Source organism: Triticum aestivum, chromosome 3D, assembly GCF_018294505.1.
Source record: "Triticum aestivum cultivar Chinese Spring chromosome 3D, IWGSC CS RefSeq v2.1, whole genome shotgun sequence".
Taxonomy (NCBI): domain Eukaryota; kingdom Viridiplantae; phylum Streptophyta; class Magnoliopsida; order Poales; family Poaceae; genus Triticum; species Triticum aestivum.
The window spans coordinates 548,561,581-548,589,519 of record NC_057802.1 but is presented as its reverse complement, the minus strand read 5'-3'; positions in this window follow the sequence as shown (position 1 = coordinate 548,589,519).

The following is a 27,939-nucleotide window of genomic DNA, read 5'->3' as shown; positions in this document are numbered from 1 at the left end:
TGACGGCACTTTTCTGCCTCGAAGCTCACAAGATCAGCGTTACACAAATATGCATTAAATTCTTCCTTGATTCCCGCTCGATCCATAAAGTCTTCCGAAGGCCATTCACAAGGCCGCACTGGAGCGTTCCTTGGTAGCTCATCATCGGCATCGCGCATTGCGAGCCTGGGTCCTTGCTTCCTTGAAGGACCACCATGGTACATTTTCCTAAACATATTTCTTCCTCTCCAAAATTTCTGAAATTTTTAGTAACTTCAAATAAAAGTGAACCGAGCTCAACAAAATTGATAGCAACTACTCCTACAAGTGCCTAGAGCCTATATCATGCATTAGAACTACTTGGAACCATATAATTTTGACATGCAAGCTCAAGAACATGGTCACCTAGGCAGCACAAATTTGCAATGAATAAAGCACTAGAACAAAAACTAATTGGACCAATGGAGGAGTCACATACCAAGGAACAATCCCCCAAAGCAGTTTTGTGGGAGGTGCTTTGAGCAAGGAGATCAAAAATCGCAGCAAAATGAGCTATAACTCGTGCTTGAGCTGGATGGTAATTTTTTGGGAGGAAGAAGAAGTGTGTGGGTGCAGGAATAAGTGGAGAGGAGCCACCGTGGGCCCACGAGGCAGGGGGCGCGCCCTGTAGGGGTGGGAGCGCCCTGGACCCTCGTGGCCAGGTGCTTGCTCCCCCTGCTATGTCCTTAGTGCCAGATATTCTCAAATATTTCAGAAAAAATCATATTAAATTGGCAGGGCATTTGGAGAACTTTTATTTTCGGGGTATTTTTATATTGCACGGATAATTCAGAAAACAGACCGAAAAATACTAATTTTACTTTATTCCAACTAAATAACAGAAAGTGACAGGAGGGTACAGAAGGTTGTGCTTTCTAACTTCATCCATCTCATGCTCATCAAAAGGAATCCACTAACAAGGTTGATCAAGTCTTGTTAACAAACTCATTTCGAGTAACATGAAACCGGAGAAATTTCGAATAACACTATGTTACCTCAACGGGGATATGCACATCCCCAATAATAAGAATATCATATTTCTTCTTGACAGTAGGAAGAGGAAATTCAAAACCTCCAAAAATAATCGATGGAATTTTTCCAATAGAGTTGATACTGTGGACTTGAGGTTGTTTCCTCGGAAAGTGTACCGTATGCTCATTACCATTAACATGCAAAGTGACATTGCCTTTGTTGCAATCAATAACAGCCCCTGCAGTATTCAAAAAGGGTCTTCCAAGAATAATAGACATACTATTGTCCTCGGGAATATCAAGAATAACAAAGTCCGTTAAAATAGTAACGTTTGCAACCACAACAGGCACATCCTCACAAATACCGACAGGTATAGCAGTTGATTTATCGGCCATTTGCAAAGATATTTCAGTAGGTGTCAACTTATTCAAATCAAGTCTACGATATAAAGAGAGAGGCATAACACTAACACCGGCTCCAAGATCATATAAAGCAGTTCTAACATAGTTTCTTATAATGGAGCATGGTATAGTTGGTACTCCTGGATCTCCTAGTTTCTTAGGTATTCCACCCTTAAAAGTATAATTAGCAAGCATGGTGGAAATTTCAGCTTCCGGTATCTTTCTTTTATTAGTAACAATATCTTTCATGTACTTAGCATAAGGATTCATTTTGAGCATATCAGTTAATCGCATACGCAAAAAGATAGGTCTAATCATTTCAGCAAAGCGCTCAAAATCCTCATCATCCTTTTTCTTGGATGGTTTGGGAGGAAAAGGCATGGGTTTCTGAACCCATGGTTCTCTTTCTTTAACCGTGTTTCCTAGCAACAAAGTCTCTCTTATCATAACGTTGATTCTTTGATTGTGGGTTATCAAGATCAACAGCAGGTTCAATTTCTACATCATTATCATTACTAGGTTGAGCATCAACATAAACATCATCATTAACATTATCACTAGGTTCATGATCATTACCAGATTGTGTTTCAGCATCAGAAATAGAAATATCATTTGGATTCTCAGGTGTTTCAGCAACAGGTTCACTAGAAGCATGCAAAGTCCTATCATTTCTCTTTTTCTTCTTTTTAGAAGAACTAGGTGCATCTAAATTATTTCTCTGAGAATCTTGCTCAATTCTCTTAGGGTGGCCTTCAGGATACAAAGGTTCCTGAGTCGTTTTACCAGTTCTAGTAGCCACTCTAACAACATAATCATTATTCCTACTATTTAATTCATTGAGAAAATCATTCTGAGCTTTAAGTACTTGCTCTACTTGAGTGGTAACCATAGAAGCATGTTTACCAATGAGTTTAAGTTCACCTTTAACTCTAGACATATAATCACCCAAGTGTTCAATCATATAAGAATTTTGTTTTAATTGTCAACCAAAATAAGCATTGAAGTTTTCTTGTTTAACAATAAAGTTGTCAAACTCATCTAAGCATTGTCTAGCAGACTTATATTGAGGGATATCACCTTCATCAAATCTATAGAGAGAATTTACCTTTACTACTTGTGTCGGGTTATCAAGACCATGAGTTTCTTCAATAGGTGAAGGATTAAGATAATATGTTTCTTCAACAGGCGGTAAATTTAGACCATGTGTTTCTTCAATAGGAGGTAAATTCTTAACATCTTCAGCTTTAATACCTTTTTCTTTCATAGATTTCTTTGCCTCTTGCATATCTTCAGGACTGAGAAATAGAACACCTCTTTTCTTCGGAGTTGGTTTAGGAATAGGTTCAGGAGCTGGCTCAGGAAGTGTCCAATTATTTTCATTGGTCAACATATTATTCAATAGAATTTCAGCTTCATCCGGTGTTCTTTCCCTGAAAACAGAACCAGCACAACTATCCAGGTAATCTCTGGAAGCATCGGTTAGTCCATTATAAAAGATATCAAGTATTTCATTTTTCTTCAGAGGATGACCAGGCAAAGCATTAAGTAATTGGAGAAGCCTCCCCCAAGCTTGTGGGAGACTCTCTTCTTCAATTTGCACAAAATTATATATATCCCTTAAAGCAGCTTGTTTCTTATGAGCAGGGAAATATTTAGCAGAGAAGTAATAAATCATATCCTGGGGACTACGCACACAACCAGGATCAAGAGAATTAAACCATATCTTAGCATCACCCTTTAATGAGAACGAAAAAAATTTAAGGATATAAAAGTAGCGAGTTCTCCCATCATTAGTGAACATGGTGGCTATATCATTTAATTTAGTAAGATGTGCCACAACAGTTTCAGATTCATAACCATATAAAGGATCAGATTCAACCAAAGCAATTATATTAGGATCAACAGAGAATTCATAATCCTTATCAGTAACACAGATAGGTGAAGTAGCAAAAGAAGGGTCAGGTTTCATTCTAGCATTAAGAGATTGCTGCTTCCATTTAGCTAATAACTTCTTAAGATCACTTCTATCATTGCAAGCAAGAATAGCTCTAGCAGCTTCTTCATCCAGAACATAACCCTCAAGCACAACAGGCAATTCATATTTATTAGGGGGAGAGTCTTCATCATCACTATCATCAAAATTATTAGTTTCAATAATTTCATTCTCTCTAGCCCTAGCAAGTTGTTCATCAAGAAATTCACCAAGTGGCACAGTAGTATCAAGCATAGAAGTAGTTTCATCATAAGTATCATGCATAGCAGAAGTGGCATCATCACTAACATGCGACATATCAGAACGAATAGCAGAAGCAGGTTTAGGTGTCGCAAGCTTACTCAAAACAGAAGGTGAATCAAGTGCAGAGCTAGATGGCAGTTCCTTACCTCCCCTCGTCGTTGAGGGATAAATTTTTGTTTTCTCGTCTTTCAAGTTCCTCATAGTGACCAGCAGATATAAATCCCAAGTGACTCAAAGAATAGAGCTATGGTCCCCGGCAACAGCGCCAGAAAATAGTCTTGATAACCCACAAGTATAGGGGATCGCAACAGTTTTCGAGGGTAGAGTATTCAACCCAAATTTATTGATTCGACACAAGGTGAGCCAAAGAATATTCTCAAGTATTAGCAGTTGAGTTGTCAATTCAACCACACCTGGATAACTTAATATCTGCAGCAAAGTATTTAGTAGCAAAGTAATATGGAAGTAACGGTAACGATAGCAAAAGTAATATTTTTGGGTTTTGTAGTGATTGTAACAGTAACAACGGAAAAGTAAATAAGCGAAGAACAATATGTGAAAAGCTCGTAGGCATTGGATTGGTGATGGAGAATTATGCCGGATGTGGTTCATCATGTAACAGTCATAACATGGGGTGACACAGAACTAACTCCAATTCATCAATGTAAGGTAGGCATGTATTCCGAATATAGTCATACGTGCTTATGGAAAAGAACTTGCATGACATCTTTTGTCCTACCCTCCCGTGGCAGCGGGGTCCTGATGGAAACTAAGGGATATTAAGGCCTCCTTTTAATAGAGTACCGGACCAAAGCATTAACACATAGTGAATACATGAACTCCTCAAACTATGGTCATCACCGGGAGTGGTCCCGATTATTGTCACTTCGGGGTTGCCGGATCATAACACATAGTAGGTGACTATAGACTTGCAAGACAGGATCAAGAACTCACATATATTCATGAAAACATAATAGGTTCAGATCTGAAATCATGGCACTTGGGCCCTAGTGACAAGCATTAAGCATAGCAAAGTCATAGCAACATCAATCTCAGAACATAGTGGATACTAGGGATCAAACCCTAACAAAACTAACTCGATTACATGATAAATCTCATCAACCCATCACCGTCCAGCAAGCCTACGATGGAATTACTCACGCACGGCGGTGAGCATCATGAAATTGGTGATGGAGGATGGTTGATGATGATGATGGCGACGGATTTCCCTCTCCGGAGCCTTGAACGGACTCCAGATCAGCCCTCCCGAGAGGTTTTCGGGCTTGGCGGCGGCTCCGTATCGTAAAACGCGATGAATCCTTCTCTCTTATTTTTTTCCCCGAACACGAATATATGGAGTTGGAGTTGAGGTCGGTGGAGCGTCAGGGGGCCCACGAGGCAGGGGGCGCGCCCAGGGGGCAGGCGCGCCCCCACCCTCGTGGACAGGTGGAGGCCCTCTGACGTGGATTCTTCTTCCAGTATTTTTAATATTTTCCAAAAATAAGTTCCGTGGAGTTTCAAGTCATTCCGAGAACTTTTGTTTCTGCACATAAATAACACCATGGAAAGTCTGCTGAAAACGTGTCAGTTCGGGTTAGTTCCATTCAAATCGTGCAAGTTAGAGTCCAAAACAAGGGCAAAAGTGTTTGGAAAAGTAGATACGACGGAGACGTATCAGTGATGACGATAGCGATGATGTCCCCTTCCCGGAGGGAAGTTTCCCTGGCAGAACAGCTCTGCTAGAGCCCTAGATTGGTTCCGCCAAGGTTCCGCCTCATGGCGGCGGAGTTTCGTGCCGTAAGCTTGCTTATGATTTTTTCTCGGACAAAAGACTTCATATAGCAGAAGATGGGCACCGGAGGGCCACCAGGGGGCCCACGAGGACCCTCGTGGCCAGGGTGTGGGCCCCCTCTGGTATTTTCTTCGCTCAATATTTTTTATTATTTCCAAAAATAACTTCCGTGGAATTTCAGGACTTTGGGAGTTGTGCAGAATAGGTCTCTAATATTTGCTCCTTTTCCAGCCCAGAATTCCTGCTGCCGGCATTCTCCCTCTTTATGTAAACCTTGTAAAATAAGAGAGAATAGGCATAAGTATTGTGACATAATGTGTAATAACGGCCCATAATGCAATAAATAATGATATAAAAACATGATGCAAAATGGACGTATCAACTCCCCCAAGCTTAGACCTCGCTTGTCCTCAAGCGGAAGCCGATAACGATAAATATGTCCACATGTTTAGAGATAGAGGTGTCGATAAAATAAAATATGGACATGAGGGCATCATGATCATTCTTATAACAGCAACATATATGGATATTGTCATATTATTTCTTATGCTAAAGTAACAATATATTCACAATGTAAAGTATGAATCGGAAACTTCATTGAGAACCAGCAAACTATAATCTCAGTCATTTAAGCAATTGCAATTTATCATAACATCGGAAAGAGTCTATGTAAGAGCTTTTCAGCAAGTCCACATACTCAACTATCATTTAGTCTTTCACAATTGCTAACACTCACGCAATACTTGTGGTTACGGAGTTTTAATCGGACACAGAGAAAGATAGGGCCTTATAGTTTCGCCTCCCAACCTATTACCTCAAGGGTAATGTCAACAATAATAGTTCATGCTAACTTACATCCAATTGGATATATATATCAAGATCTTTCCAACACAAGGTGCTTGCCAAAGGATAAAATGTAAAAAGGAAAGGTGAAGATCACCATGACTCTTGCATAAGGGTAAAAGATAAAAGTAAAAGATAGGCACTTCGCAGAGGGAAGTAGAGGTTGTCATGCGCTTTCATGGTTGGATGCACGAAATCTTAATGCAAAAGAACGTCACTTTATATTGCCACTTGTGATGTGGACCTTTATTATGCAGTCCGTCGCTTTTATTTCTTCCACATCACAAGATCGTATAAAGCTTATTCTCTCCACACTAATAAATCATACATATTTAGAGAGCAATTTTTATTGCTTGCACCGATGACAACTTACTTGAAGGATCTTACTCAATCCATAGGTAGATATGGTGGACTCTCATGGCAAAACTGGGTTTAAGGGAATTTGGAAGCACAAGTAGTATCTCTACTTGGTGCAAAGAATTTGGCTAGCATGAGAGGGAAAGGCAAGCTCAACATGTTGGATGATCCATGACAATATACTTTATTTCAGATATAAGAAAACATAACCCATTACGTTGTCTTCCTTGTCCAACATCAACTCTTTAGCATGTCATATTTTAAATGAGTGCTCACAATCATAAAAGATGTCCAAGATAGTATATTTATATGTGAAGCCTCTCTTTGTTTATTACATCCTATTAATTGCAACGATGACCAAAACTACGTTTGTCAACTCTCAACAACTTTTAATCATCATACTCTTTATATGTGAAGTCATTACTTCCCATAAGATCAATATGATCTCTTTATTTCTTTTTATTCTTTCCTTTTATTTTATTCCCTCAAGATCATAGCAAGATAATCAAGCCCTTGACTCAACACTAATCTTTATTATATAGCTCACGGACTCGATTACATAGAGGGATCATAAAGCAAAACTCAAAACTAAATCATACTAAAACTTTATTCTACTAGATCAAGACATTACCAAAAGGATCGAACTGAGAAAAACAGTAAAGATAGGAGTGTAATGGTGATACGATATCGGGGCACCTCCCCCAAGCTTGGCAGTTGCCAAGGGGAGTGCCCATACCAAATACTTAGTTTTCCTTTTTCGGAGGAGGTGATGATGGAGTTGTTGATGATGACAGTTGTGTCTTTAGCTTCTTCATATTGTAATTGAGAAGAGCAATTTCCTCCTTTAAATCATCGAGCTGCAATTCCAGCTTCAAGATCTTGTCACATAAATCTCCTTTGCTTTTCTGCCGAAATCGAGAAGGAATAGATCGGTTGTTAGATAGTTTAGCCCTCTTTGGGAGACTAGATTTCTTGAACTTCACGTGCATATCCCCAGGTTGAGGTAGAGGGACATCCTCCTCCTCCGAACTTGAATCATTGATCCTCATCAAATGAGCATCCTCCTCCTCATCCGTAGTTCGACCACAAGGAGATAGATCCCCATAGGTCTTTGGGTCAGCAATGAGGTGTGAGACATAGCTCTCTCCGTCGCAATCCTGAGATGACATCTTGCTCCAAATCTGCTACAAAAACAGCTCGAAACAAAAACAGAGGATATTTGCGTGATACGGTGGTCAAAACCTTCGGGGGATTATATAATGAATTTTTACCGACCGGAAGAAGTATTGTGCAAGAAAACGGAGCCCGGAGAGCACACGAGGTGCCCACGAGGTTGGGGCGCGCCCAGAGGGTAGGGCGCGCCTCCCACCCTCGTGTCCTTCCCAGACTGCTTCTTATTTTCCTATTTTTCTAAATATTCCAAAACGGAGAAAAATTGCCATTAGAACTGTTTTGGAGTCGGTTTACTTACCGTACCACGTACCTATTCCTTTTCGGAGTCTGAAACGTTCTAGAAAGTGTCTCTTATGTATTCCTCCAGGGTTACGGTTTCAATAACATTAGTTTCAACATTTATAGGATTACCTGAGATATAATGTTTGATTCTTTGACCGTTCACCACTTTCAGATTTGTGCCTTCGAAGTTATTGATTTTTATGGCACCGGAACGATAGGCCTCCTCGATAACGTAAGGACCTTCCCATTTAGAGAGAAGCTTTCTTGCAAAAAATCTTAAACGAGAGTTGAATAGCAACACATAATCACCTACATTAAACTCACGCTTTTGTAACCTTTTGTCATGCCATCTTTTAACTTTTTCATTAAACAACTTGGCATTCTCATAGGCTTGGGTTCTCCATTCATCAAGTGAACTTATGTCAAATAACCTCTTCTCACCGGCAAGTTTGAAATCATTGTTGAGCTCTTTAATGGCCCAATATGCCTTATGTTCTAGTTCGAGAGGTAAGTGACATGCTTTTCCATAAACCATTTTATACGGAGACATACCCATAGGATTTTTATATGCAGTTCTATAGGCCCATAATGCATCATCAAGTTTCTTGGACCAATTCTTTCTAGATCTATTAACAGTCTTTTGCAAAATCAATTTGAGCTCTCTGTTACTCAATTCTACTTGACCACTAGACTGTGGGTGATAAGGAGATGCAATTCTATGATTAACATCATACTTAGCAAGCATTTTACGAAAAGCACCATGAATAAAATGTGAACCACCATCAGTCATTAAATATCTAGGGACTCCAAACCTCGGAAAAATAACTTCTTTAAGCATCTTAATAGAAGTGTTATGATCAGCACTACTAGTTGGAATAGCTTCTACCCACTTAGTAACGTAATCAACAGCAACTAAAATATGTGTATACCCATTAGAGGAAGGAAAAGGTCCCATATAATCAAAGCCCCAAATATCAAATGGTTCAATAACAAGTGAATAATTCATAGGCATTTCTTGACGTCTACTAATATTACCAATTCTTTGACATTCATCACAAGATAAGACAAACTTACGAGCATCCTTGAAGAGAGTAGGCCAATAAAAACCGGATTGCAATACCTTATGCGCAGTTCTATCTCCAGCGTGGTGTCCTCCATAAGCTTCGTAGTGACACTTGTGTAGGATCTGTTCCTGTTCATGCTCAGGTACACAACGTCAAATAACACCATCTACTCCTTCTTTATAAAGATGTGGGTAATCCCAAAAGTAATGTCTTAAATCATAGAAAAACTTTTTCTTTTGCTGGTATGTGAAACTAGGTGGTATAAATTTAGCAACAATGTAATTAGCATAATCAGCATACCATGGAGCAGTACGAGAAGCATTTATGACAGCTAATTGTTCATTAGGAAAGCTATCATCAATAGGTAGTGGGTCATCAAGAACATTCTCTAACCTAGACAAATTGTCTGCAACGGGGTTCTCATCTCCCTTTCTATCAATAATATGCAAATCAAATTCTTGTAGCAAGAGAACCCATCTAATAAGTCTAGGCTTAGCATCTTTCTTTTCCATAAGGTATTTAATAGCAGCATGATCTATGTGAATAGTTACTTTAGAATCAACAATATAAGGTCTGAACTTACCACAAGCAAAAACAACTCCTAAAAAATATTTTTCAGTAGTAGCATAATTTCTCTGGGCACTGTCTAGAGTTTTACTAGCATATTGAATAACATTTAATTTCTTATCAACTCTTTGTCCTAGAGCAGCACCTACAGCATAATCACTAGCATCACACATAATTTCAAAGGGTAAATTCCAATCAGGTGGTTGAACGATAGGTGAAGAAATCAATGCTTTCTTAAGTATTTCAAATGCTTCTACACAATCATCATCAAAGACAAAAGGAATATCTTTTTGTAATAGATTAGTCAGAGGTCGAGAAATTTTTGAGAAGTCCTTAATGAACCTCCTATAAAAAACCGGCATGACCAAGGAAACTTCTTATACCTTTGATGTCCTTGGGTCATGGCATCTTTTCAATAGCATAAACTTTAGCTTTATCAACTTCAATGCCTCTTTCAGAAATTTTATGCCCCAGGACAATACCTTCATTAACCATAAACTGGCACTTCTCCCAATTCAAGACAAGGTTAGTTTCTTCACATCTCTGCAAAACTCGATCAAGGTTGCTCAAGCAATCATCAAAAGAGGACCCATAAACTGAGAAATCATCCGTGAAAACCTCACATATCTTTTCACAAAAGTCAGAGAATATAGCCATCATGCATCTTTGAAAGGTAGCAGGTGCATTACATAAACCAAAATGCATACGTCTATAAGCAAAAGTACCGAAAGGGCAAGTAAAAGTGGTCTTTGCTTGATCATCAGCTGACACAGGTATTTGAGAGAAACCAGAGTAACCATCTAGAAAGCAAAAATGTGTATGTTTGGATAATCTTTCTAGCATTTGATCAATGAAAGGCAAGGGGTAATGATCTTTTTTAGTAGCTTTATTTAATTTGCGGAAATCAATTACCATCCTATAACCTGTAATAATTCTTTGCGGAATCAATTCATCTTTATCATTAGGAACGACAGTAATACCTCCCTTCTTAGGGACACAATGGACAGGACTTACCCACTGACTATCAGCGACGGGATAGATTATACCTGCCTCAAGGAGCTTTCATATTTCCTTTCTTACCACTTCTTTCATCTTAGGATTTAGCCGTCGTTGGTGATCAATAACTGGTTTGGTGTCTTTCTCCAAATTTATTTTGTGTTGACATAGAGTGGGACTAATGCCCTTAAGATCATCAAGAGTATATCCAATAGCAGCACGGTGCTTCTTCAGAGTTTTCAATAATTTTTCTTCCTCCTCTCTGAAAGGTTAGCACTAATAATAACAGGATATATCTTCTTTTCATCAAGATAAGCATATTTAAGAGTATCAGGCAATGGTTTAAGCTCAAACACGGGATCACCCTTGGTGGAGGAGGATCCCCTAGGATTTCAACAGGCAAGTTGTGTTTCAGAATAGGTCCCTGTTTAAAGAATACTTCATCTATTTCCCTTCTTTCATTAATAAACATATCATTTTCATGGTCTAGCAAATATTGTTCTAAAGGATCATTAGGAGGCACGGCAATAGAAGCAAGACCAATAATTTCATCTTTACTATGCAATTCTTCATCACGGGGTTGTCTACGAAATTTAGAAAAATTAAACTCATGAGACATATCATCCAAACCAATAGTAACAACATCCTTTTCGCAGTCTATCTTAGCGTTGACAGTATTCAAGAAGGGTCTACCAAATATAATGGGACAAAAACTATCTTGTGGGGAACCAAGAACAAGAAAATCAGCAGGATATTTAGCTTTCCCACACAAGACTTCAACATCTCTAACAATCCCAATTGGTGAAATAGTATCTCTATTGGCAAGCTTAATTGTGACATCAATTTCTTCTAACTCAGCGGGTGCAATATCATGCATAATTTCTCGATATAAAGAAATAGGTATTGCACTTGCACTAGCACCAATATCACACAAGCCATGATAACAATGATCTCCTATTTTAATAGAAATAACAGGCATGCCTACAACAGGTCTATGTTTATCTTTAGCACCAGGTTTAGCAATTCTAGCAGTCTCATCACAGAAGTAAATAACATCCCATCGATATTATCAGCCAAGAGATCTTTAACAATAGTAATATTAGGTTCAACTTTAACTTGCTCAGGAGGTGTATAAGTTCTAATATTGCTTTTATGAACCACAGTTGAAGCTTTAGCACGATCCTTTATCCTAACAGGGAAAGGTGGTTTCTCAACATAAGTAGTAGGAACAATAGGATCATTATAAGTGATAGTCTTTTCTTCAACTTTAATAGGTTCAACTACTTTTACTTCAATGGTATGATTATATTTAAACCACTTCTCCTTAGGGATATCAACATGAGCAGCAAAAGATTCACAAAAAGAAGCTACTATCTCAGCGTCAAGTTCACATTTAATGCTAAATTTACGGAAAACATCGGTATCCATAAAAGATTTAACATAATCAAACTTAGGTGTTATACCTGACTCCTTACCTTCGTCGAGATCCCAATCTTTAGAGTTGCATTTAATTCTTTCCAATAAATCCCATTTGAATTCAATAGTCTTCATCATAAAACAACCAGTACAAGAAGTATCGAGCATGGAGCGATTGTTGTCAGAAAGCCGAGCATAAAAATTTTGAATAATCATTTCTTTTGAGAGCTCATGATTGGGGCATGAATATAACATTGACTTAAGCCTCCCCCAAGCTTGAGCGATGCTTTCTCCTTCGCGAGGCCAAAAATTATATATATAATTACGATCACGATGAACAAGATGCATAGGATAAAACTTCTGATGAAATTATTTCAATCGCTTGTAGTCCCATGATCCCATATCATCACATAGCCTATACCATGTCAATGCATCTCCCTTCAAAGATAAAGGGAAGACCTTCTTCTTGATAACATCATCGGGCATACCTGCAAGCTTAAATAATCCACAAACTTCATCCACATAGATTAAGTGTAAATCGGGATGCAATGTTCCATCTCCTGCAAAAGGATTAGCTAGCAGTTTCTCTATCATACCCGAAGGAATTTCAAAGTAAACATTTTCAGTAGGTTCAGTAGGTTGAGGAGCAACTATTTGCTCTACTGGTCGGGGTGAAGATACCCCGAACAAGCCCCTCAAAGGATTACTTTCCATAGTAACAAGTGACAGTAAATTTCAGCACACTATATAAATTTTTCCTTACCAAATTCCACCTACCAAAGGCGCTTCACTCCCCGGCAACGGCGCCAGAAAAGAGTCTTGATGACCCACAAGTATAGGGGATCTATCGTAGTCCTTTCGATAAGTAAGAGTGTCGAACCCAACGAGGAGCAGAAGGAAATGATAAGCGGTTTTCAGCAAGGTATTCTCTGCAAGCACTGAAATTATCGGTAACAGATAGTTTTGTGATAAGGTAATTTGTAACGGGTAACAAGTAACAAGTGTAAATAAAGTGCAGCAAGATGGCCCAATCCTTTTTGTAGCAAAGGACAAGCCTGGACAAACTCTTATATAGAGAAAAGCGCTCCCGAGGACACATGGGAATTATCGTCAAGCTAGTTTTCATCACGTTCATATGATTCGCGTTCGGTACTTTGATAATTTGATATGTGGGTGGACCGGTGCTTGGGTGCTGTCCTTACTTTGACAAGCATCCCACTTATGATTAACTCCTATTGCAAGCATCCGCAACTACAAAAGAAGTATTAAGGTAAACCTAACCATAGCATGAAACATATGGATCCAAATCAGCCCCTTACGAAGCAACGCATAAACTAGGGTTTAAGCTTCTGTCACTCTAGCAACCCATCATCTACTTATTACTTCCCAATGCCTTCCTCTAGGCCCAAACAATGGTGAAGTGTCATGTAGTCGACGTTCACATAACACCACTAGAGGAGAGACAACATACATCTCATCAAAATATCAAACGAATACCATATTCACATGACTACTAATAGCAAGACTTCTCCCATGACCTCAGGAACAAACGTAACTACTCACAAATCATATTCATGTTCATAATCACAGCGGTATTAACATGCATAATGGATCTGAACATATGATCTTCCACCAAATAAACCAACTAGCATCAACTACAAGGAGTAATCAACACTACTAGCAACCCACAGGTACCAATCTGAGGCTTTGGGACAAAGATTGGATACAAGAGATGAACTAGGGTTTGAGAGGAGATGGTGCTGGTGAAGATGTTGATGGAGATTGGCCCCCTCCCGATGAGAGGAGCGTTGGTGATGACGATGGCGATGATTTCCCCCTCCCGGAGGGAAGTTTCCCCGGCAGAACAGCTCTGCCGGAGCCCTAGATTGGTTTCGCCAAGTGGCGGCGGAGTTTCGTCCCGTAAGCTTGCTTATGATTTTTTCTCGGACGAAAGACTTCATATAGCAGAAGATGGGCACCGGAGGGCCACCAGGGGGCGCACGAGGCAGGGGGGCACGCCCAGGGGGTATGGCGCACCCCCACCCTCGTGGCCAGGGTGTGGGCCCCCTCTGGTATTTTCTTCGCTCAGTATTTTTTATTATTTCCAAAAATAACTTCCGTGGAGTTTCAAGACTTTTGGAGTTGTGCAGAATAGGTCTCTAATATTTGCTTCCAGCGCAGAATTCCAGCTGCCGGCGTTCTCCCTCTTTATGTAAACCTTGTAAAATAAGAGAGAATAGGCATAATTATTGTGACATAATGTGTAATAACGGCCCATAATGCAATAAATAACGATATAAAAGCATGATGCAAAATGGATGTATCATGGGCCTCCAAGCGCAGAGTTTTGTAGGACAGTAGCAATTTTCCCTCAAGTGGATGACCTAAGGTTTATCAATACGTGAGAGGTGTAGGATGAAGATGGTCTCTCTCAAACGACCCTGCAACCAAATACAAGAAATCTTTTGCGTCCCCAACACACCCAATACAATGGAAAATTGTATAGGTGCACTATTTCGGCGAAGAGATGGTGATAAAAGTGTAGTAATGATGATAGATATTGATTTTTGTAATAGGAACAATAAAAAACAGCAAGGTAGCAAGTAACAAAAGTGAGCACAAACGGTATTGCAATGCTTGAAAATGAGGCCTAGGGTCCGTACTTTCGCTAGTGCAACCTCTCAACAATGCTAATATAATTGGATCATATAACCATCCCTCAAAGTGCGATGAAGAATCACTCCAAAGTTCCTATCTAGCAGAGAACATAAGAATAAATTGTTTGTAGGGTACGAAACCACCTCAAAGCTATTCTTTCCGTTCGATCTATTCAAGAGTTCGTACTAAAATAACACAAAGCTATTCTTTCCGTTCGATATATCCCAGAGTTCGTACTAAAATAACACCAAAGCAAATTGATATTCATAATACTCAATCCAACACAAGAACTTCAAAGAGTGCCCCAAGATTTCTATCGGAGAAACAAAGACAAGAACGTGCATCAACCCCTATGCATAGATTACCCCAATGTCACCTCGAGAATCCGCGAGTTGAGTGCCAAAACATATATCAAGTGAATCAATACGATACCCCATTGTCACCACGAGTATTCAACTGCAAGACATATATCAAGTGTTCTCAAATCCATAAAAGTATTCAATTCGATAACAACGAAATCTCAAAGGGAAAAACTCAATTCATCACAACAAGATAGAGAGGGGAAAACACCATATGATCCGACTATATTAACAAAGCCCGCGATACATCAAGATCGTGACATCTCAAGAACACGAGAGAGAGAGAGAGAGATTAAACACATAGCTACTGGTACAAGCCCTCAGCCCCGAGGGTGGACTACTCCCTCCTCATCATAGTGGCCGCGGGGATGATGAAGATGGCCACCGGAGATGATTCCCCCCTCCGGCAGGGTGCCGGAACGGGGTCTAGATTCGTTTTCGGTGGCTACAGAGCCTTGCGGCGGCGGAACTTCTGATCTAGGTTAACCCGAGGGTTTTCAGAATATTTAGGAATTTATAGGGTAAAGAGGGGGTGCAAGAGGCCAACAAGGTGGGCACAACCCACCTGGGCGCGCCTGGGCCCCCAGGCGCGCCCTGGTGGGTTGTGCCCCCCTCGGGGCACCCCCAGGTGCTTCTCTGGCCCATCCTGGGTGTTCTGATCCATAAAAAATCTCCAAAAAGTTTTGCGGTGTTTGGACTCCGTTTGATATTGATTTCCTGCGATGTAAAAAATAAGCAAAAAACAGCAACTGGCACTGGGCACTGGGTCAATAGGTTAGTCCCAAAAAATGATATAAAGTTGCTATAAAATGGTTGTAAAACATCCAAGAATGATAATAAAACAGAATGTATACTTCATAAATTATAGATACGTTGGAGACGTATCAGTGACTATCTGTTGCTGGCGGCGTTGGAGACGACGATGAGTAGCGCTGCCCGACTTGGACGGAGGATGACCCGTGATGACGAACTTGAGCAGTCGCGCAGAGCGCTTCCCAAAAATCTAATTTGTCCTCTTCCGGTCGAGGATCACAAGGACAGACATTTTTTGAGACATGCTCTCCCGCACGTCGATGCACGCCGGTGTTTGGGATGAAGTAGACTACGATGGTGGCGCAAGTTGCGGGATGACGCAAACCCTCGGTGGTTTTCGATGTGTTTTTGGCCGCGGCCGACAGGCAGTATATATAGGAGTATCATAGATGGTATCGTGTCACGATCACGATCTCAAACCCACTTGGTTTCCAAGTCCTAACTTACCGAACAAGAAACAGTCAACTTGTCTACTAAGTCGTCAAAAATAAAATGACAATAGTAAGCTACGCCCATGCAAGGCCACAGATCGGATTTAGGCGGATCATTCACGCGCATGTCGCACGCACGCGTGGCCCCCACCCAGACAAGCGAGGCGAGCAAAGCGCATATGGTCTTCTATTTCTCTTCTCAACACATTATTTAGTGTGGTGGAGAGAATCCACTATCTAAAGAGGTCAAATAATTTCTCTATTAACGACACGTGACTATACTTCTAGCACCACCGCCATTCATACACGGGCTTGTTTGAGATTTCAGAAGTTATACATGGGCTAAGCCCATTATTTCTAACACCGGGACGATTGCATAGAAGGCAGGCCCACATCACAGGGACGCGGTTTTTTTTGCTCCTAGGTGCATATGCACCCATTGTCGAAAACACACATTTTGAAAAGTTGGAAAATTCGGAACAAAAATCCCGCGTGTATATCCGGACATTTTATGTCCGTTCACAAGGTTTCGGTGAAAAACGACGTTTTTTGTGGCTTGTGTAAAAAAGATAAAGAAATGCCTCGTGAATAGTTAGAATGAAGCATCAGAAATTGTCTTTTTTACACAAGCCACAAAAAACGTCGTTTTTCACCGAAACCTTGTGAACGGACATAAAATGTCCGGATATACATGCGGGATTTTTGTTCCGAATTTTTCAACTTTTCGAAATGTGTATTTCGACAATGGATACATATGCACGTAGGAGCAAAAGGGAATATCCCACATCACAACGACTACAAAACCGAGTATAGCCCGAACGGTGGCCTAAACAGCCACGCTTAAACTATGAAGAGATAATGGTCAAGGCGCCGAAGGCTGTGCTCATACTGTTTTTTTCACATTGTACACACAATGCTCATACATGCGCACATACACTTTCCATATATGCATGCACGCACACCCTATCATATCAACACTTACGAGAGACTGAGCCGACACATTATGTTGAGATTGACAAAATCATCACAAATGCCTCCATAGTCATGGAAAAGTCGTCACCCACTGAACGAACGTCACCGAAAAGGATGTACTAAATCCAGGAAAATAAAGAGCTTGTTCTGTCTGTATACGCCATAAAGAAAAAAATAATTAACATGTTTTATTTCTCAATTACTGCATGCTTATCAGTCTACAACCTCCATCTGGCACTGACAGGAAGGATATCAAAGACCCTGAGTATACTACTACTACTCTTGTTTGTATCCTGGTGTGCGTCCCTCTCTCAGACCTTGACTAATGGCTACAGCTAATCAAGAGATACTTAATGGTGGTGCGGCTTAAGTGGTTGCTGACAGTGGAATCCGGCTGATTGTCCTGTTGGTTTGTCCCCTGGCGAAGCGGCTGCGCCGCTGGCTGGCTGCACCTCCGGACTCGCACGGTTGTCTGCTTCCTCGTCTGCTGTCGTTGGCTTGTTGACGAAGACCAAAGCTGATGGGTCCACTTGGACAAACAGTATGCCCGTGCGTGTACAATACTACCATATGTGGCACGCAGCGTTGCAGGTATATGTTGTCTTGTCTACTTGTCTGACAGATACACGGTCGTAGATTGAGCCAAATGTGAGTTCATGCTGCACGATGTTTTACAGATATGCCACATTCCGATCATCAAAAGATCACACAGTGATCTCCAAAAACTACTCAAAGTTCTCATAATCCACATACGACGAACAGGTTCTAACTAGAGGCATAGATAACTAGAAATTAACGAAGGAGACCGCGAAGATTCACCACTTCCTCGCCGGGCCTTTGCCCTGCCGGTCGCCGGCACAGCTGTAGGCGTCGGCGGCAGGTGGTGGATCATTGGACTCGTTGGAGGTGGAGTTGTGGTCATCGTCGTCGGAGTCGGAGTCATCGGAGAGGACGATGAGCCCCTTCATCTGCCGGGCGACCCTGTCTTGCTACCGCTTGAGCTTGGCCACCCGAGACGCCTCCGCCATTGCTTTCGACGCATCACACTCTGACTGCTCAATGGCAAGCCGGAGCACCTTGGTGTTCTTCCTCCGTAGCTATCGAGCGTCTGCCTCCGCCGTCGTTAGCGACCGACAACCCGCGGAGGCGGCGCACGGATTGCTCCGCCGTGTCCCTCTTCCTTGTCCGCTGCCCTTCTCGCGGTCGGCGACGCGCGCCTCCGATTCCGGAGTGCACGTGCAGGCTGGCGGAGTAGGCACTAGCACCCACCACTGCCCGCGCGAAGTAGCGGCCGACGGGGGAAGGGGACATCACGGGGGCGGAGAAGATGGCGCTGCCCTCGTGGAGTTGCGCGCGGGCGGGGATGGGCCAGCTCAGGCATCCGCGTTGCGCCGGCGCGACAACGGCGACGGTGCAGATCCAGAGCTGCCCCCGGTGTCCACCTCTGACCGCTCCAATGCAATGTGGTGTGCCAGCTCCTCATCGACGTCGAGGTCGGGGCACAAGTGGTTGTCGGAGCTTGACATGTCACCGGATTTGATCGGAATAGGAGAGGGGAAGAGGAGGGGATGGAGCGAGAGAGGACAGCCAGTGAGCTAGGGTTTGGGGAGGGTACGGATTGGAGTTTTTGGTGGGGATGCCATGGGGTCGGTGGTAGGCCGGGCTAACGTGACAGACGTACTCGGGCATGACCGGGCCGCCCCATATCCGGCCTACATTTGGGCTGGATATGAGCGGTATCGGACAACCCAAGTTTTTGAGGGCGGTTTGAGGAGCCTGGATGGATCGGTTTTTTAGATCGACCACCGACCGGTCCGCCACCCGAACATTTGGGACGGATTTAAGGCGCCCGGTTGTAGATACTTTAAGTACCACGGTTACCATTATGTTGTCCCAATGCAGAGTTTGGTAGTCAAATATGCATTTCAGAAACAACTATGCCCAGTGCCAGCTTTTGTAGGATGCAGTGCTGGCTAGTGCAGAGTGGGATACTGGCTGTTATCTGGATCATGATTTGAACTAATAAAATATATGTTACATGTAGCAAGAACAATATCAATGGAAACTGCATTCAAATACAAATTCAACAATATAAATTTTGGTGACAAACATTAATACTTTGCAATTCAAATATGTAGCCAAATTTGACCTGAAATACGGTTGGGACTAGTAAATCAGGACGGAGGTATTGCAACCTAATTCGCAGCACTTGCCCTTTTCAGTTCTGATGATTCAAAACACCCAAAGCAATTGCAGTTCCTTCATTCAATGCGAAGGTACATTGATCACTGCCCTCGCCACAAACACACACCAACTCAAAAGCCAGGAGCTCCATCTTTTTCACCTGGTGATTTGACCTATCATATACATTCTCCATACTACCTGTCCCGCACAAATCTCTCCACACCATGGGCACATTTATTTTGTAACAACTTGGGAGGGGAACTTTTGGTCTATGGGGACATATACACCCTATATGGATTTTTTTTAGTAATTCAACAAAAAGTCAAAAAATTCTGAAAATATTTTTGAAATAAAGTTGACCTTACATTGTACTTGTCAGAAAAATTTCACAAAAAAATCCTCCTTTGACTTCTTTTCAAAAAAGACAAAATTTTGGCCAAAATAATGTGAATAGTGACCTATAATAGCAAATATTTTTTGTCTTTTTCGCTGTGAAATCAATATTGGGTTTTTTCGTGGAAATATATACTAGTGCAAAAGTAAGTCAAGTTTATTCTAAAAAAACTTCTAAACTATTTTGACTTTTTGTTTAATTATTAAAAAAATTCTCCATATAAAATGTATATACAACCAGAAACCAAAGTGTATTTCCCTAACAAGTTGTTCTTTCTTAGAGATGTCACACACAATGAGGTCACTCATGCATGCAACACCGAGCCCAAACAGGCAAACACCAAAAATAGCATGACTTTTGTTAAGGTGCTAGTCATATGTAGTCGTCTGTATATAACAAGGCAGAACAAATCGAACCTTGTCTGATGATCATAATCGAATCTCCTAACCTTCATGCGTGTCTTCCTATCACCGCACAATATATTCTTTGTCTCGTCGTCTCTTCTCAGAAAACACGTTTAGTTGGCCTTCTCTTCTTACTTTTAAGCACCCCACGTCCACCACACACCCATCTCCAACCCCACCTCATCTTCTCCTAGCTCATTGTTCAAAGTTCAAACACATAGTTTCTGTTTCTACTTCCTCATTGCCCATAAGCTCCTGCGAATGGCGTGCCTGTCCCCCTCGCCGTCCGGCCGGCGCCTGTCGGAGCTGCTGGAGGAGAGGCAGGAGCCCTTCTTCCTAGACCTCCACCTCCTGGAGAAGGGCTGCTCGGGCCGGCTCCTCGACGGCTATGACACCGCCCTGTGCTGGCCAGCCGCAGCCGCCGGCAACGACGCCGCATCCGTGCTCAAGCGACTCACCAGCAAGAAGAAGAAGGCGGCAGCGAGCACCCGTGGTAAGCAGCAACCGGCGGCGGGCTCCGGTCTCCTCCGGCTGCTGCTCTCCAAGATCCTCCACGGCAAGGCGGCCAACCAGAAGCCCGCCGCCCTGCAGTGCTCCGAGTCCTTCAAGAGGGTCGCGCCGTCGCTGTTGCCTTGCTCCAAGCATCTCGACGCCGTGAAGCTCAGGGCCGACGCAGGGGTCGTCGGTGGCCAGGAGACGGAGTATTCCGACTCCGAATACGACGACGAGAAGCAGCAGAGCCCAGTCTCCGTTTTGGAGCACCCGTTCGAGAGCTCTCCTGTCCACGGCCAGAGCAGGTTCTCCTACGTGCAAGACTCGCGCAAGAACGCCATGGCCGTCGTCCGGGAGCTCCTCATGGAGATGGAGACGGCGTACACGCCTGCGCTGCGCACCCAGTTGTTCGCCAAGTCTGAGGACCTCGTCAATGACGCCAACGATCTTGTCGAGCACGACGGCGACGGCGACGACGACTACCACTATCGCACGAGCCCTAAGAACTTCCATGAGGACGATGAGAACGCGGCCGCCGGAAGCTCTGCCACCAGCGCCGCCTACTGGGTGACGCACCGAGCGGAGCTGGGCAGGGTGTCCGAGCTAGTCTCCTCGGAGGTGCCAAGGTCGAGACTGGACGCCGCCAGCGTGCAGCCGGAGCGACGGGACGTGAGCGCCGACATAGAGGTCGCCTTGCTCGATGCTTTGGTGCTGGAGCTCGTCATGGATCTCGGTGGCTGCTAATCGAATAATGGATGGCGCCCAATCCGCCAGTGTAGGTGCAGGACCAAGAACAGAGCGGTGACCTCTACGTTGCTCTGTTTTCGTTGAGTAGTTGCTCATAGGAAGGGCCCTGGTACTCAGTGCCAAGTGGTGGCTGTAGACAAAAATAAAATATATTAATTAATTGATTTGTTCTTTCTTTGAAAAAATTGATTTGTTCTTTATGTGTTAAGCAGCCGGAACAAGAGGTAATATCCCTGGTGGTGCCTAAACTTGTCCTGAATGTTCACTTTGATGCCTAAACTTGTAAAATACACTTAATGAGTGCTAAAACTTGGCAATTTGGTTCAAATACGGTGCCAAACACGTTTGTCTACGGATTCGCTGCTGACTGGGCTTGACAGCGTGGAAGAAGAATCTTTATTTGGCCTTGTTAGAAGTGTCTTTATTTGGCTAATTTTGGTGACGAAGAAGAATCTGAAGTGAGGGCATATCAACATTACTTAAGATTTGCTTGTGTTAGAAGGATTAGGTTATTTGTTACACAAGCCAGAGCTAGCATTCCTCCACCAAGAGCGACAACTGCTATGGCAAGTGGAAGAGGTAGGAGGAGGGGTGTTACTGAAGATATTCCGGAGGATGTGCCTCAATCCAGCCACCAAACAAGTGATAATACAGGAGGCAGGAAGAGGCAAGCTAGAGGAGGTGGTAGAGGAAATGCTACAGGAGGTGGGAGGAGAAATGCTACAGGAGGTGGGAGGGGAAATGCTACAAGAGGTGTAATTTTTGTTGAAATCTACAAGTCAGCAAGAATGAAATTGTTGTCATTTGTTACCAGTTCTAATTTTCTCAATTGTCATGCTTGCAGGAAATGGAAGGACAAGAGGAGGAGGTGCAACAGGAGGAACTGGAAGAGGAAATGGTGGAAGAGGAACTCTATATGACAATGGAGGAAGGACTGGACCAGGGGCTGAATTTTGGAACTTGATGTTTGGACCTGATTCAGAGGGGTCACATGTGGCAGCAGAGGAAGAGCCAATCACGCAAAATGCACCAGGAGGGGATGAGTGGGATGATGACTTCATGCACATGTAGATGCCCATCGTGGATGCAGAAGTTCATGACTGAACTTTATGGAATGCAACTAAGTTCACCAATGAACTTGGTCTATTTGTTTAGAGGCCTCTTTTGATGTAATGAACATGTCAGTTTACACGTACTGCACTTAAGTATGTTGGCATGCGGCACTTTCAGTATGTTTTATAGCTCCAGTGTTCATGTACTATCAGATTCTAGTCTTGAAGTGTTATATGAATCTGCTGTCATTCTTGCTGTTAAAATTCTTTCTTGCCATTAAAATTCAGTGCAACTTGTTACTGATGATTAGTTTCTCATGCTGTCAGAATTTATAAGTTTATGTGTTACTGGAGAACAGTTTATGATGTTGTTAAATTCCAGTGATTATGTTGTTCATAAACTGAACATGTTGCAAAAAATATGCAGTTCAAATTCCAGTGATTATATTGTTCACAAACTGAACATGTTACAAAACATTCCAGAAAAGGGTGTCCTGGGATTCGAACCCAGGACCTAGGTGTGCAAGACTTGTGCTAGTAGCCAGTGGGACAGTCGGAGGCAACTGATGATTTAGCCTACTACAATGTACTTAACACTATATTCAGTATCCAGTGCGGTCGACCCTGTCCCGCCGGGCCAGGGGCTTTTCCGTGAGAAATGTTAAAGCGAGGGTGTTTTCTGGAAAAAAGACAATGGGCACGCCTATCCAGTGGCTGACAAGGGGCCCCACGCCACGCTGTCAAGCCCAGTCAGCAGCGAATCCGTAGACGAACGTGTTTGGCACCGTATTTGAACCAAACTGCCAAGTTTTAGCACTCATTACGTGTATTTTACAAGTTTAGGCACCAAAGTGAACATCCAGGGCAAGTTTAGGCACCACCAGTGATATTACCTCTTTGTATTTTTATTTTGGGTCTGTCTAAGCATCAGTCGACTGATACTTGGCAAAGTCTCAGTCGGGTGACATCATCCAATTTATAGCCCAGCCCATCTTATTCTCTCGTCCAGTCTTTGCTGGGCCGGCCCTTGTTTTTGTCTTTTATTATTGTTCGTTCTTTTGGACCAGCGTTCTTTTAATGCCATGTGATTTTCTGGGCGCTGCTTGTTGTCTAGCTTTCCTGTGTCTAGTCTCTAGTGTGAGGCTAGTTCTTTGTATGATTTTCCTGTGTCTAGTTTTTGTTCACTTTTTTTGCGTGTTGTCTAGTTTTTTGTCCTAGTTCCTGTGTTTTTTGATTTAATTTTTCCTGTTTTTGTTCAATTGTTTTATTTATATTTCATTTTCAGTTACATGTTCACCAAAAAAAAGGAAGCACTTTTTTGCATTCATCGTTGTACTTCAGAAAAAAGTGTTTGTACATTTCAAAAATATCCATTGTGCATTGATAAAATTATTGTGTAATTAAAAAATGTTCAGATAGATTTAAAAATATTCACCATTTACTTTAAAATATAAAAATGCATTTTTAAAATGTTCAATGTGCATTTGAAAAAATAATGAAGGTGTAGGGAGCGGCTAGTTGCTAGTACTTGTATCCTTTGCAGTTACAGTTGAGATATGGCGTGCAATAAATTTTTCATAAAAAACTGGCTGAACAACACTAAGTTGTGGTCATGTTGAAAAACTGCAGTTGCGGTCGGGTGCGACACTTGCAGTCGCATGCCTAGTGTCGGACATGCAACTGGCCTGCCCCCGCCCCCTCTCCCGGCACCCCCTTCGATAAAACAATGGTCCAGTTGCAACCATGTTGGGGACATGCAGTTGTGGTCGGGTGCGGCACTTGCAGTTTTGGGCTGTTGTTGGGTTTGCAACTAGCACGCCCCCTCTACAGGCGACCCCTTCGACAGAACAAAAAAAAACTCCAGTTGCGGTCGGGTTATAGGATATGCAGGTGCGGTCGGTGCGGCACTTGCAGTTACATTCCTAGTGTCAGACATGCAACTGGCCCGCCCCCTCTCCCACCGCCCCCTCCGACAAAACAAAGGTCCAGTTGCAACCATGTTGGGGGACATGCAGTTGCGGTCGGGTGCGGCACTTGCAGTTGTGGGGCTGTTGTTGGGCTTGCAACTAGCACGCCCCCTCTACAGGCGACCCCTCCGACAGAACAAAAAAAACTCCAGTTGCGGTCGGGTTATAGGATATGCAGGTGCGGTCGGTGCAGCACTTGCAGTTACATTCCTAGTGTTAGACATGCAACTGGCCCGCCCCCTCTCCCACCGCCCCCTCCGACAAAACAAAGGTCCAGTTGCAACCATGTTGGGGGACATGCAGTTGCGGTCGGGTGCGGCGCTTGCAGTTGCGGGGATGTTCTTGGGCGTGCAACTGGCCCACCCCCTCTACCGGTGCCTCCTCCGACAGAACAAAAAATTCCAGTTGCGGTCGGGCTAGAAGACATGCAGTTGTGGTTGGGTGCGACACTTGCAGTTGCATTCCTAGTGTCGGACATGCAACTGGCCCGCTCCCTCTCCCGCCGCCCCCTCTGACAAAACAAAGGTCCAGTTGCAACTATGTTGGGGGACATGCAGTTGCGGTCGGGGTGCAACGTTTGCAGTTGCGGGGCTGTTGTCGAGCTTGCAACTGGCCCGCCCCCTCTCCCGGCGTCCCCTCCGACAGAACAAAAAAGTCCAGTTGCGGTCGGGTTAAAAGACATGTAGTTGCGGTCGAATGCGGCACTTGCACTTGCGGGGCTGCTGTCGGGTTTGCAACTGGCCCGCCCCCTCTCTCGGCGCCCCCTCCGAGAAAACAAAAGTCGAGTTGCAACCATGTTGGGGGACATGCAGTTGCGGGCGGGTGCATCGCTTGCAGTTGCGGGGCTGTTGTCGGGCTTGCAACTGGCCGGCCCCCTCTCCTGGCGCCCCCTCCGACAAAACAAAAATCGAGTTGCAACCATGTTGGGGGACAAGGAGTTGCGGGGCTATTGTCGGGCTTGCAACTGGTCCGCCCCATCTCCAGGTGGCCCCTCCAACAAAACAAAAGTAGAGTTGCAACCATGTTAGCGGACATGCAATTGCGGTTGGGTGCGGCACTTGCAGTTGCGGGGTTGTTGTTGGGCTTGCAACTGGCCCGCCCCCTCTCCCGACGCCCCTCCGACAAAACAAAAATCGAGTTGCAACCATATTGGGGGACATGGAGTTGCGGGGCTATTGTCGGGCTTGCAACTGGTCCGCCCCATCTCCCGGTGGCCCCTCCAACAAAACAAAAGTAGAGCTGCAACCATGTTGGCGGACATGCGATTGCGGTTGGGTGCGGCGCTTGTAGTTGCGGGGTTGTTGTTGGGCTTGCAACTGGCCCGCCCCCTCTCCCGACGCCCCCTCCGACAAAACAAAAGTCGAGTTGCAACCATATTGGGGGGCATGCAGTTGCGGGGCTATTGTCAGGCTTGCAACTGGCCCGCCCCCTCCAACAAAACAAAAGTCGATTTGCAACCATGTTGGGGGACATGCAGTTACGGAGCTGTTGTCGAGCTTGCAACTGGCCCGCCCCCTCTTCCGGCGCCCCCTCCGACAGAACAAAAAAGTCCAGTTGCGGTCGGGTTAGAAGACATGCACTTGCAGCCGGATGCAAGAAAAAATATAAGCTAATATTCTTTTACGCATAAACAAGAAAAATATATATGAAAATGTCGGTCCTATACAAAACAAAAGTCATGGTTTAAAGCCCCGCTAACAACCAACATACCCACTAACATTTATGTCAACATGGTTAAAAAATCCCCACTCATCGAAAAAAAGCATTTCCTACATTATACAAGCATAAAAAAATGCATACATAGATAAATCCACAAATAGAGATCTGGCATAAAAGAGGGGAAAAAAGATGAAAAAAATGCAACTGAAGAACCCCGAGGGACGAATACCCCTCCCCTGAGACGAGTACTCCGTGGTAGATATGGTGTGTACATGGCAATTGAAAAGTCCAACAAAAACAATGAAAAACGCCTCTCACAACCAGCACATCGCGCATCAATACTGAACACGAGAAAAAGTAAAAAAAGAAGAAGTGAGCGCTAAACAGGTCGGGGTAACACTAGACAAGCCGTGTTGCGTGAATCTTACGGAAACAGTGATCTAACGACCATATATGTGTACCAGGACTTCGGTTAAACTCAATCGACTGAATTTTAGCAATCCCGCTTAAAAAAACAACTATTGCAGCCAACATTTACTTACAAAACATCTAATGGATGTGCAACTGAAAATGATTAACAAAAAAATTGTTAAGCAATTTTGTTGCTAAAATAGGGCTGCTAGAAAGTTGGAAAATATGCTAAAATCAAATAGAATAAAACACAAACATTATTAAGCAAGGGCAAAATGAAAAATGAAATATTAAATTAAATAAACAAGAAGAAAAACAAAACAAAAAATATAAAACGGGACGAGCAAGAAAAAAATAAAAAAAATAAAAGAAAAGTTAAAGACTTATAAAAAGTAAATGAAAAGTAAAACAATAAAAAGAAGAAAAAGGTAAAGAAAAAGGAAAAATGAAAATGAAAATGAAAATTTCTTTTGGGAAAAAGTGAAGCCACCGAGACTTCCTCTCCTACAGGTAAAACTCACTTGTGTAGGGCGAGAAAAAGAAACAAAACAAAGTACTTTTTTGTAGGCTGATAAAAATAACTAAAAGAACACTCTCGGGAAACTTGGGCTGCACAGCAAAGGGAACAAGGCCAAGAAGAAAAATAAAAGAAAGGCTCTCTCATCTCCACCGGCCTGTGCAGCGACAAAGAAAAGAGCTCGTTCGAGCCAACGTAATAGGTACACATGAATCTTAGTGCCATCGATTGAGACTTTGCTAAATCTCAGTCGACTGAAATTTAGTGTAGCCGTAACAACAACGGAAAAACCCAATACAACAAAAAGATAGAAACTAGAAATACAAATAAAGTAGAACCTAAAAATATAAACAATTATTGATAAACTAATTATATTGAATAATTTTTGAAGGAGTTTCGCATGGATGATAAAGATCCAGCTACACGTAGCAAATGAGTGTGCAACTATTGTTACGCAGGCGAAATTACATAAATATACGTGTAATATCAAAGTTTTATATTCTATATAAAACATGTAATTTTACAAGAAGAAAAATATTTATACAAAAAATCTTCATACAATTCCACAATTATTCATGTATTTACAAAAATTATTTAGAAAAGAAGAAATGGAAAAACAAAAAAGACAAACATAACAGCACATGAAAAGATTTTTTTTTGGAGGATCGCACATGAAAAGAAATGGACGAATACCATTTTCTCCCTTAAACATAACAACCCAGGCAAAGAAAACAAGGCCAAGCTCACAACCGCTGTACCACA